Below are 10,876 nucleotides of genomic sequence, written 5' to 3'. Positions count from 1 at the left end.
TAATATCTGATATATAGGTTCTGGTCTGGGACAGTTTGTGTGAGATAAGGTCGACTGTGTGCCTTGACATGGGTTGCTTGAATGTGTGGCCATTTAAGGTCCATAAGTGGAGGAATTCCTTGCATCGCATACGTTGGTAGAGTTTGGGTCTTCTAGGTGAAGGTTGATGTCCCAATACTAGTATATTGGGGTCGGTTACACAGGTGTTTAATATGAAGTCCATGAAGTGTGATTGGCATTTGTTCCAATTACCTGGTGGTCTATAAAACAAGACACAGTTTAGGTGGTCAAGCACGGTAGTGTGGTGGATTCTAATTAAGGTGATTTCAAGTTGGGATGTTATGGACTCGGCAGTGGTTACGGTGGTGAAGTGGGATTGATGGATTAGTGCTCTGCCTCCGCCTCTCTTTCCTTTCTGATCCAGTGAGTGATTTTGTATCCCAGGGGGCACATAGGTCTAGGATTATAGGGTCCTTTTGATCATGGATCCAGGTTTCATTGATGAAAAGCAGGTCGAGGTTTTCTGACATGATCCAGTCTGTTATTATTGCTGCTTTATTACTACGGATCTGGCATTGATGTAACCCACTTTAATTTTTGTAAGGGTCATCTATGTTCAGTGTTATGTGGATTTTTGTCAGTTGTCATTTCTTTGTTGTTGTGGGTTTGTTATGACTTTTCTTTCCCTAATGTGAGGTTGTCCGCATGTTGGTGTTCTTCCTTTGCTTTGGTTATTGCAGTTTGGTGAGGTGTGGTGTATCTGGTCAGACTTTGATGGTTATGTAGTATGGGTATGATGTTGCTTTCAGCGAGTGGAGTGGTTAGTGTTAGGTGGATCAAAGATAAGGAGTAGATTGTTAGGAGCAGTTTGCCGGTGTTCATTATGGTATCAATTCGCTTAGGGCTGCTAGTAGGCCATGTTAGATGGGGTGTGGTAGGTCTTTGTTCTTTGGGTTGGAATCTTGTGTTCTAGTCTTGTGTTCTGGTCTTGTGAGTTTTATGTGTTTTCGTCTTGGCTTTGGGATGGAATCATTGTGTTCTGGTCTTGTGTGTTTTCATTTTGGCTTTGGGCTATTGAGATCAGTGGTGGTCTGGGTCCTTTGTAATGTTGGTGAGCAGGGGAGGTTGTCAGATGTGTGCTGCTGTAGTTATGACGTTCCAGAGATCCTTAGTTCTCTAGGCAGCTTTGTTCACAATTTTAGATCTAGGTAGGTCCGGTGGACTGCGGTGTAGCCCTGGTCCGTGGACTGCTGTGTAGCCCTGGTCGTTTTTGATGGGCAGTTCGTGCAGCTTGCCTTGGTCATTCACCTCAGCAATCCACCGCCGAGGGCGTTCTTGCATCTCAGTTACGTGTTATGAGGATTGCCCCAGGAACAGAAGCTCCGTAGTTCTGAGAGCTATATTAGTGGTTGGAGGAAGGAAGCTGAGGAGAGACAACTATGCTGCAGTGGTTGGAGGTAGAAAGCTGAGGAGAGACAACTGTGCTGCAGAGGTAGTTAAGCAGTCGGGTAGGTAGAAGTCGCTGGGGGTTCCGCATCCACGATCGCCATATCACCTGCTGCTGCTGCAGTGGTTGGAGGTAGGAAGCTGAGGAGAGACAACTGTGCTGCAGAGGTAATTAAGCAGTAAGGCAGGCAGAAATCACTCGGGGGTTCCGCATCCATGATCGCCTTATCAGCTGCTGGAGGGAGGAGTCGGGGGCAGGCAGCAGCCCCTGCCGCCACTGTCGATGCTCAGAGTCTCTTTCTGAGAAGTTCTGAGAGAGGAGGGCACCCACAGTTCTCCCAATTCCTGAGTCCCAGATCCCACCGATATATTTTTAATCAGTAGACTAGTACTTAGCTCAGTGTAGTAGGATGAGTTCCGAGCTGTTCCCATCCACCATCTGTTGCGTGGCGCAGGGCAACGCCGTCCGACCACGAGCCGCTCCATGCCTCGCGTTGTTCACTTCACACCTCGCTGACCATCTCCAATGCCCCGCCATCACGGGTAGTACACCTCCTCTTTGATGGAGGCTGCTGGTTGGAGTGATGAAGGAGGTCCTTGCTGGAAAATAAGTCTTTTTGTTGCAGAGTTGTTGCTGGAACCTTCAGTCCCGACAGGGGTTCCCTGTTTCGGTAATCCAAGCTGCTTCAGGGGAAAAAAACACTAAAAAACCAAGACAGTAAAAAAATTATGAAGTGCAACTTTATAACAAATTTCCAGCATTTGGCATTCACAAAATGGCGGAAGACATAAGTACATAAGTACTTATGTACGTAAGTATTGCCATACTGGGAAAGACCAAAGGTCCATCGAGCCCAGCAGGTGGGTAGGAATGGGATCAGAGGAACAGGTAGTTCGTTTTGAGGAGGAGAGAAGATGTGATATTTCTTCATCAGTGACTTCAGGAAAGGAAGAAAAGGACGGGGTGAGGAGGAAATAGGACAAGGGGAGGGAGAGGTGGGGGTGGTTTGGTAGAGAATTCGAAGTTTATCTTCTGAGCCTTGTCATGGAAGAACTCAGCTAGGATCTGGGGAGATAGTGAGGGGGGAGTTGGAGGTGGAGGTGGAGGTACCATGAGGAGAGAGTTTAGTGTGGCGAAGAGAAGTCGAGGTTTGAGCCGAGAGAATTAGTCAGCTGGATGTAATAGTCCTGTTTGGCAAGCAAGAGAGCAGAATGGAAGGAGGTCAACATGAACTTGAAGTGTGTGAAGTCAGCAAAGGCACAAGATTTCAGCCAGAGGTGTTCGGTGGAACGGGTACAGGAACGTAGGTAGCGGATTTTAGAGGTCAGCTAGGGCTGAGGTTTGGTAGTCTTATAGGACGGGGCATGAGAGGTGCAAGTGTGTCTAAGGCAGAGGATAGAATAATATTGTAGGAAGAGACGGCATCATTGACAGATTTGGATGGTGCAGTGGTAGAGAAGAGGTTCGAGACATTGGAGGATAGGGTAGTAGGGTCAATGGCCTGGAGATTCCTAGATAAATTGGATAAGATTGGACGGGATTGGGCAGGAGGAAGTTTAAGTGTGAAGGTTATTAGATGATGGTCAGAGAGGGGAAGATCTGAGGTAAAGAAATTGGAGGGAGAGCAGTTATAGGAGAAGATAAGATCAAGACAGTGACCATTTTGGTGGGTAGGGAAAGTGGAGCATAGTTGAAGATTGAAGGAGGATGTTAAGATGAGGAACTGGGAGACGTAAGAGTTGGAGGGATCATCAGCATGAATGTTAAAGTCACCAAGAATGAGGGAGGGGGAAAGAAGGAAAGCCAAGCGCCAATATAAGCTGATACCTGCTGGCTGTGAACCTGGTCTGCAATTGACATTAGAGCAGTTGCATGATCCTGAGGAAGGAAGGCTCGAGCTTGCACTGTGTTTAGCAGGGCTCCTATGTATTCCAATTGATGAATGGTTGGATATGGGATTTTGGTTAGTTGATTACAAATTCTAGCAGCTCCAAAACCCGGATAGTCCTCTGCATTGATTCTTGAGCATCCCCCTGAAACATGCTGTTGATCAGTCAATCATCCAGGTAGAGAAATACAGGCACTCCCAGTCTGCATAACAACACTGTGACTACTGCAAGAGACTGGAAGGATGTGGAGAGAGAGAGAGGGTACACTAACAGAAAAGAGTAGTGAGATAGAGAGACACTGAATAGAAGGGAGAGAGAGAGAGAGAGAGAGAGAGAGAAACACTAGATAGAAGATCAGGAGAGAGGGTAGATGGGTGGAAGGATGGGGAGAGAAAGAGGGAAGACACTGGATGGAAATGTAGGGAGAAAAAGAGAGGAGACGCTGGATGGAAGGATGCAGAAAGAAAGAGGGGAGATACTGAAAGGATAGGGAGAGAAAGAGGGGAGCTGCTGGATGGAAAGGGGGAGAGGACAAAGTAGTGAAAGACTGGATAAGAGGAAGGGGCATGGGGAGAACAAGGGTGATGAAAAGCCATAGGTAGATGAAGTAAAAAGAAGTAAAATAAAGAATGGATAGTAAGAATGAATTAATTCTGGACAGAGAGGCAGAAAAATATTGAAGAAAACAAAGAAAAAGGAGAGAAAATGACAAATGGACAGGAAACCCTGGCAAGAGAGTTAAGAGAAGACGAAGGAAAGCAGGATCAAGAGATTGGGAGCAACACAATTAGAAAAAGTAAATGGCTAGACAAAAAGGTAAAGAAAATAATTGTATTTTTAATTTAGGATAAAGTAATGTGGTAGATGTGTTAATAAAGTTTAATAAATGCAAATAAAGCACTAAATAGAAAATAAGGTGATATCTTCACTGATTTTAAAACATTTTGATTAGCTTTCAGAGACCAATACTTCCTTCCTCAGGTCAGGAGAGCATACCACACAGCATTAACTGACCTAAGGCAGGGGCTCTGAAGGCTAATTGAAAGGGTATTAGGCTATTAAACAAAATATTTTCTGACATGGCTGTAGGTTTGAGGTGTGCCGGGGTGGAGCCATGTAGAGTGGGTGGAGCCAAGGCAAAGTGGGGGGGCTGGGGCATGTACTAAAATCTCCCTCTCAAAAATTGGGACCCCTTGGCAGCTCTGTATATGTATCCCTTAAAGCTAATAATTTTTCTGAATCATGGGGAGGAGGGTACCCAGGGAAAGCATCCTGAACTTCTCTTTTAGCAAATAATTGTTCAGGGCCCTTAGGTCTAGGATGGGGCAAAATCCTCCTGTTTTCTTGGTGACCAGGAAGTACTTGGAATAGAATTCCTGCCCTGGTGCAACGGGCTCAACCGCATGGACCTGAAGAATAGCAGAGAGTTCCTCTGCAAGTACCTGCTCATGTCAAGTGGTGAGAAGAGATGCTTGTGGTGGGCAATTTGGAAGTGTTTGTTGTCAATGATGAGAGCATATCCCGCTTGAACTATTGGAGTACCACCAGCTGGAGATTATAAGGGGCCATCTTTCTTGGTAAAAATTCAGTCTGCTTACTATCCGTCCCTGGCCTTGATGACATCCAGCTTCTTGCACACATTAACCCATCAAACACTGTATACAATCACTCAACATCAAATTAGATCAGATATCCTCTTGGTTCTGCACATATAAACTTGTTGTACTTAATCATGGGAAATGTACAGGTCTCCTACTCTCTTGCTCTGGTTCTCACTCCTAGTTTGCTCTATTACCATAGCAGGCAAAACCCATTCAAGTAGGGTTACCATATGGCTCCAGAAAAAGAGGACGGATTAAGCCAGAATAGTTAAGCTTTGGAACTGGTTGCCAGAGGATGGGAAAAGCAGTTAGTGTATCTGGGTTTAAAAGGCTTAGACAAGTTCCAGGAGGAAAAAGTCCTTGGTCTGCTACTGAGATAGACATAGCCACTGTTTGCCCTGGCTACCATTTGGGTTTCTGCCAGGTACTTGTGACCTGGGTTGGCCACTGCTGGAAACAATATACTGGGCTAGATGAACCACTGATGCTCTTATGTGAGTCAATCACACTTCCTCTATAAGAAAAGTCTTAGAAGACGTGATGGTGCCTTTGCAATGCTGTCATTGTTTTCAGGGGAACGTGGAAGAATCTGAATCTGTTGCTACAACACCCATTCATTCATTGTTTCTCTCTCTTGTATTAACAATAAAATCAAATGTTCTTATTTCCAATTAGTGCAAATGACAGGCTGGGGACATGCATGCTGATTGGCCTCTAAAATGGCCGCCCGCCCTTCTCTTTCTCTCTGATTGGCTGGTACGGCTGCCCATTTAGTTTGATTGGCAGTGAAATGAGGCGGAACCGAGAGGCAAAGGGCGCGACTAAGAGGGGTCGCCAGCCTCTGGCGGTTGAGCTTTCCGGTTCACGTGATTGGCAGGCGCCAGGAGGAAAGGGATGTGGCTTCTGGAAAAAAAAAAAAAAAACAACTCACCTCCCTTCGGCAATGGTGATTGGGCGAGACGGTGGCTCGTTCCTTTTGGTTGTCAGGCAGTAGGTTTGGAGAGAGCGAGGGGCGTGGCTTGTGGTGTTGCACACGGGCTGCAGAAGGTGCTTGTCAGGGACGGAGCTCCACCCTGAGTTGCTCTTGACTTGGAATCAGCCCAGAGGGGAATCTGGCACGTTTCTACTTCTCATCTGCAGATCTTGCAACCTCAAAAAAAAATTGACCCCACCTGAAAGCAGGAACTACAATCCAAGACATAACGAAAAGAACGGTAAATATGTCTTTTCAGTCACCGTCTGCATGTTAGCCTGTGAATTGCAGCTACATATGGCAAACGCCTGCCCTAGTCTAAGGTTAATACCCACAAACAAGGAAAATGTCTGTGGACGTGATGCATTTATACTCCCACGCGTATGTAATGCAGAACTTCAGTATTAAAGGTTTTGTACTGAGGGAGAATGCTAAAAATAAATGAATAACATGAATTATACTTTGCATGCTAAAGATAGGCTGAACGTCTTCAGATTAGTGATTTGATTGCCAGCTTCCGGGACATGGCTACTTTGTCAGATGGGTTGGCAATAGAGATAATTGTGATTTTTTTGTGTTTGTTTGTTTCTATGCCCCCTTGGTGTGATCTGCTCCTGTTTCATATAAGTGTTGACATTTTTGGGGGGAGTGGAAGCGTTGTTTTCTGCCACCGGGATTCCCTGATGCTGGGCCATCTTTGAGCTGTGTGGGGTGTTCTGGTTTGAAGTGCTTTTTGGCAGGTTGGTGTGACAAGGCTTATGGGTCTTATTTGGGCCTGTGTATGCAAATGTAGTGGGTGTTAGTTACTAGGATGCTCACCTGGAAAATAACTGGAGTGTGGATACCCAGTGGTATCATGGAGTAATGGGGTACATAAAATGCATGGGGGTGTGGAATGCAGGTGTGTTAATTGTAATCTGGCAAGATCAGTAAATGGTAAAATCTCGACCGGCTTTCTTGGAGAGACATTTTTGTAACTTGCGTTCTCATTACTTGATGCATAAAAAAAGAATTATAGACCTCCCCAGTCCTCTAGTTCGAGGCATGATATAAACTAAAATGGATGTATGAAGCCCCAGGACCAGTCTACTGTTCATCCTGGAGGGATGCATGCTTAGCAGCTACTGTATATAATGAGAATTTGGCCCAAGTCAAGGATCTTGCAACAGTAGCCTGGATAACAGAGAAAATGATAGCAGATAAAGTCCAAATTAACTCATCCAATCTGCACTGCACTTTTGGGTAGATAAGCATGTAAATTCTCATGTGCAATACAGTATCAACTTTTTTCTCCTCCCCCGCCAATGTCTCTCCATCATGTCTTCCATCTTCCCTCCTAATCCCCCAACTTCTTTTCCATATCTATTCAAGGATATCCAAAATTTGTGCTGGCCTTCACCATCTCCACTGGAAAGTAATTTCAGGCCTGGATATAGTTCACTGGGAAATCAGTATTGATAGATAAATTACTTGAACTATTTTTAATAAGGATGGTGAGACCAGAAATCGCTTATAAGCAGAAGAGATGAAGTCCTTTATTTTGGCAGATTTGGGGCATGATCTGGACAGATGTGGAGGACAGGCAAAGGATTCGGGGTGGTGGGGGGGAGAAGGTGCCTCTTACATAGTTGATTTTGTCTGTGTTGCTACCAGAATTGGTTGAATGAATACAGGCAGATTGGATGATCCATTTTGGTCTTTGTATGCTGTCAATCACTATTTTACATGAAGATTGTCTTGGGGTGGGGGGATGTCAGAACTACAAATCCATATAGTGATGCAGCTAGGATTGTATTGGCCTGAACAGTAGTTGGAAACCCTGTGGATTATATAGCTTCACAATCACAGCCTGGTCAGCTTGAACAAGTAAAACCAATTCTGGCTCCCCCACCCCAATTCCTTGGGTAGACTTATAATTCCTTAAGGAAATTGGAGCTATATTTCTGTGTAAGTATTGAGGCCAAGTCAGGACTCTGTTTATTTGGGTTCACCTAGTGAGGTAGATCACCTCTGTCCCATAAAATCTCATACCAGTAGGGTAAGTAGTAAATGTGCAGGTGGGGTGACAATGTTCTGAGAACTCCAATACAGAAATATTGGGAGAATAATGAACTAAAGGCTAACTGACCACTTTTTGCAGAGAAATGTGACTGGTGGATCACGTGTGCCATGGCCTTGTCAATTTTTGCACGCACAATTAAAGACGTGTGGTGTGTGTGGGAGGGCCTCCCACCTAATAGATGTTTCATTGCTCCTGGTTTTTGAGATGGGATGAAGGTGGGAAGATTGGCATCAAAAGATGAGGGTGATCCTAAACACAACTGATATATTTCCGTTTCAAGTGCAGATTTATAGAAAGAGAATGGACTGCAAATTTCCCAGTGTACTGAGATGGAAATTCCAAAAACAGAAATGGTTCATAGGTGTTCTCTCTAGAAGTTGGGTCTTACACCTCAACCTTTGGGGACAGAACTGTAGACTGGAGAGAAGGTAGACGGTCAGATGAGTCTGAAGGAGGGTATTGGAGAAATAGTGTCCATTCAGCTTGTGTCTTGTATGGTGGGTTATATGGGATAAAGGACAAGAAAAAGAGTGCTCGGTTTTGGTTCTGAAAGGGCAGTAGGCAGATTGGGTCTTCTGGGTAATTAGCCTATTTAAATAGTAACATAGTAAGTGACGGCAGATAAAGACCTGAACGGTCCATCCAGTCTGCCCAACAGTCACGTTTATTCTCAATTCAAGATTACATCAACAATGAACGTGACATTCTATACTTGATCATGGTCTTTCTTTGTTGTTTCTGGGACGTAGACTGTAGAATTCCACCCGGCGCTGTCCTCATGTTTCAAACCACTGGAGTTTCCATTGAAGCTCTCTCCAGCCCAGAATTGACACATGTCAATACATATGCAACCCTTTAAGTTTTGTTTTTTTATACCATTAATTTTCTAATTAGAGATCCTCTGTGTTCATCCCACGCCTTTTTGAATTCCGCCAGTTTTATTTTTTCTCTAATTCTATAAAATTGGGTGTCCAACTTTACACTTAGGACTACAGTCTATAAATGGCATTAAAAAATCAGTGCTGAAAAATTTTAAGTACTGAGCGCTATTCTCTAAAGAATATTGTCTATAGAATAGTGGCTTAGCGCATAAACGAAGCCTGACTAAATTGCTAAATAGAGAACTACGAGAATTATCGATAGGGGCGCAGAGAGAAAGAAGAGTAGGCAGGGAAGTTGTTACCACACAACCAGTTACTTGCTGTTCCAGCGAACCCTGGAAAGCCTGGGAAAACAGGTGCGTCTTCAGAGCTCTAAACTTTTGAAGTGTGGTAGGCAGGAAGTTCCAAAGAGTGGGAGCAATAAAGAAGGCTGATTGTCGCAGCGGTGTCTTTCCCCTCCCCCCCCCCCCCCCCCAATTTCCTCTTATTGCACATCTGCCATACTGAATGGTTTCTGATCTTTAAACAAAATGTAATATTAGACAAAAGGAACTGCGTAAACACACAATAGAGCTTTTGGATAACTTTGTTCCTTACATAAATGAAGTACCCATATGACTCATGTGAAAAAGTGACTGCTTAATTACTCAATCAACCAATTGAACAGATTTGAACTGATAATTATTCAGCTGATTGAACACAGGCAGGCTTGATTGCAGCCAGCCCTGCTGAATCTAAATCTCTTATATTGAACTTTACTACGAGAGTGGTCCCCACAGAGTGTCTACAAGAATGCTATGACGTGATCAAAGGAAATTAAGAAGAGATGAGAAAAGAACTTGTTGAAATATGTCAGTCTGGAAAGGGTTACAAGGCTATTTCTAGAGCTCTGGGACTCCACCAAATCACAATGAGTGCCATTATCTCCAAATGTAGAAGACTTGGACTAGTGGTTAATCTTCCCAGGAGTGACCAACCTGCCAAAATTATTCCAAGGGTGAAGCAACAACTCGCCCAGGAAGTCACAAAACATCCCAGAAGTACATCCAAAGAACTGCAGACCTCTCTTGCCCAGAGATGATAAGTTACCCAGTTCCAGGCTGGAGATTTTGGAACAATCCTGGATTTGTGACCTCTCCATCCTGGTGCATTATGGGACCTACTGTACTGATTCCAATGGGTAGGATCAGGCACTACAAACCCCACACTGCACTGGGATGTAGATTCAAAATCGGGACTGGCTAAGAAGCCTCCAGCCTGGAACTGGGTAACTTGACTGCTCTGCTTGCCTCAGCTTAAGGTCAGTGTTCTTGACGCCACAATAAGAGACGGCAAAAATGGTATTAATGGGAGAGTAGCAAGATAGAAAACAATTGCTATCCGAGAGTAACATCGGTGCACATCTCACATTTGCATAAACACGCCTGGATGATCCCCATGTCTTTTGGTTCTGTGGACAGATGAGTCAAAAGTGGAATTCTTTGGACAACACAGGTCCCATTATGTCTGTTGTAAAGCAAATACAGCATTCCATAATATGAACGTTATACCAACAATCAAACCTGGCTATGGTAGTGCAATGGTGTAGAGATGCTTTCCTGCCTGAGGACCTGAGAAACTGGCCATTATTGAAGGAACCACAAATTCTACACTGTACTAGAATATTTTTATGGAAAATGTTCAGTCATCTGTTCATGAGCTGAAATAATTGGGTTATGCAGCAAGACAGTAGCCAAAACAAGTCGACGTGTGGCTGAGGAGAAAATTTTGGATTGGCATAATCAAAAGACCTGACTTGAACCTAATAGAGATGATATGGCAGGACATGAAACAAGCAGTTAATGCAGGAAAACCTAAGAATTAAAGCAGTTCTGCAAAGAGGAGTGGGCTAAGATGCCTCAACAATGATGTGAAAGCCTGATACCCAAGTATAGGACGCATTTGGTTGCAGTTATTGCTGCTGAAGGTGATGCAACCAGTTATTAAGTTTAGAGGTAGTTGCTTTTACACATGGGTGTTACAG

At 44.3% G+C, this 10,876-nt stretch overlaps 1 protein-coding gene across 2 annotated transcripts in view; it reads left to right on the top strand.

Moving 5' to 3' along the window:
- Window positions 1-5,986: 5,986 nt before the first annotated feature.
- LOC115459126 (guanine nucleotide-binding protein G(I)/G(S)/G(T) subunit beta-2) overlaps window positions 5,987-10,876 on the top strand; it is a gene marked incomplete at its 3' end in the record, with an annotated part of 103,380 nt that continues 98,490 nt past the window's right edge. For both annotated transcript variants that reach the window (XM_030188998.1, XM_030188997.1), the window contains 1 exon segment: window positions 5,987-6,151.

This window comes from Microcaecilia unicolor, unplaced genomic scaffold, assembly GCF_901765095.1.
Source record: "Microcaecilia unicolor unplaced genomic scaffold, aMicUni1.1, whole genome shotgun sequence".
Classification (NCBI taxonomy): Eukaryota; Metazoa; Chordata; class Amphibia; order Gymnophiona; family Siphonopidae; genus Microcaecilia; species Microcaecilia unicolor.
Note: the sequence above shows the minus strand (reverse complement) of the source record. Positions and strands in the feature narration are given on the sequence as shown.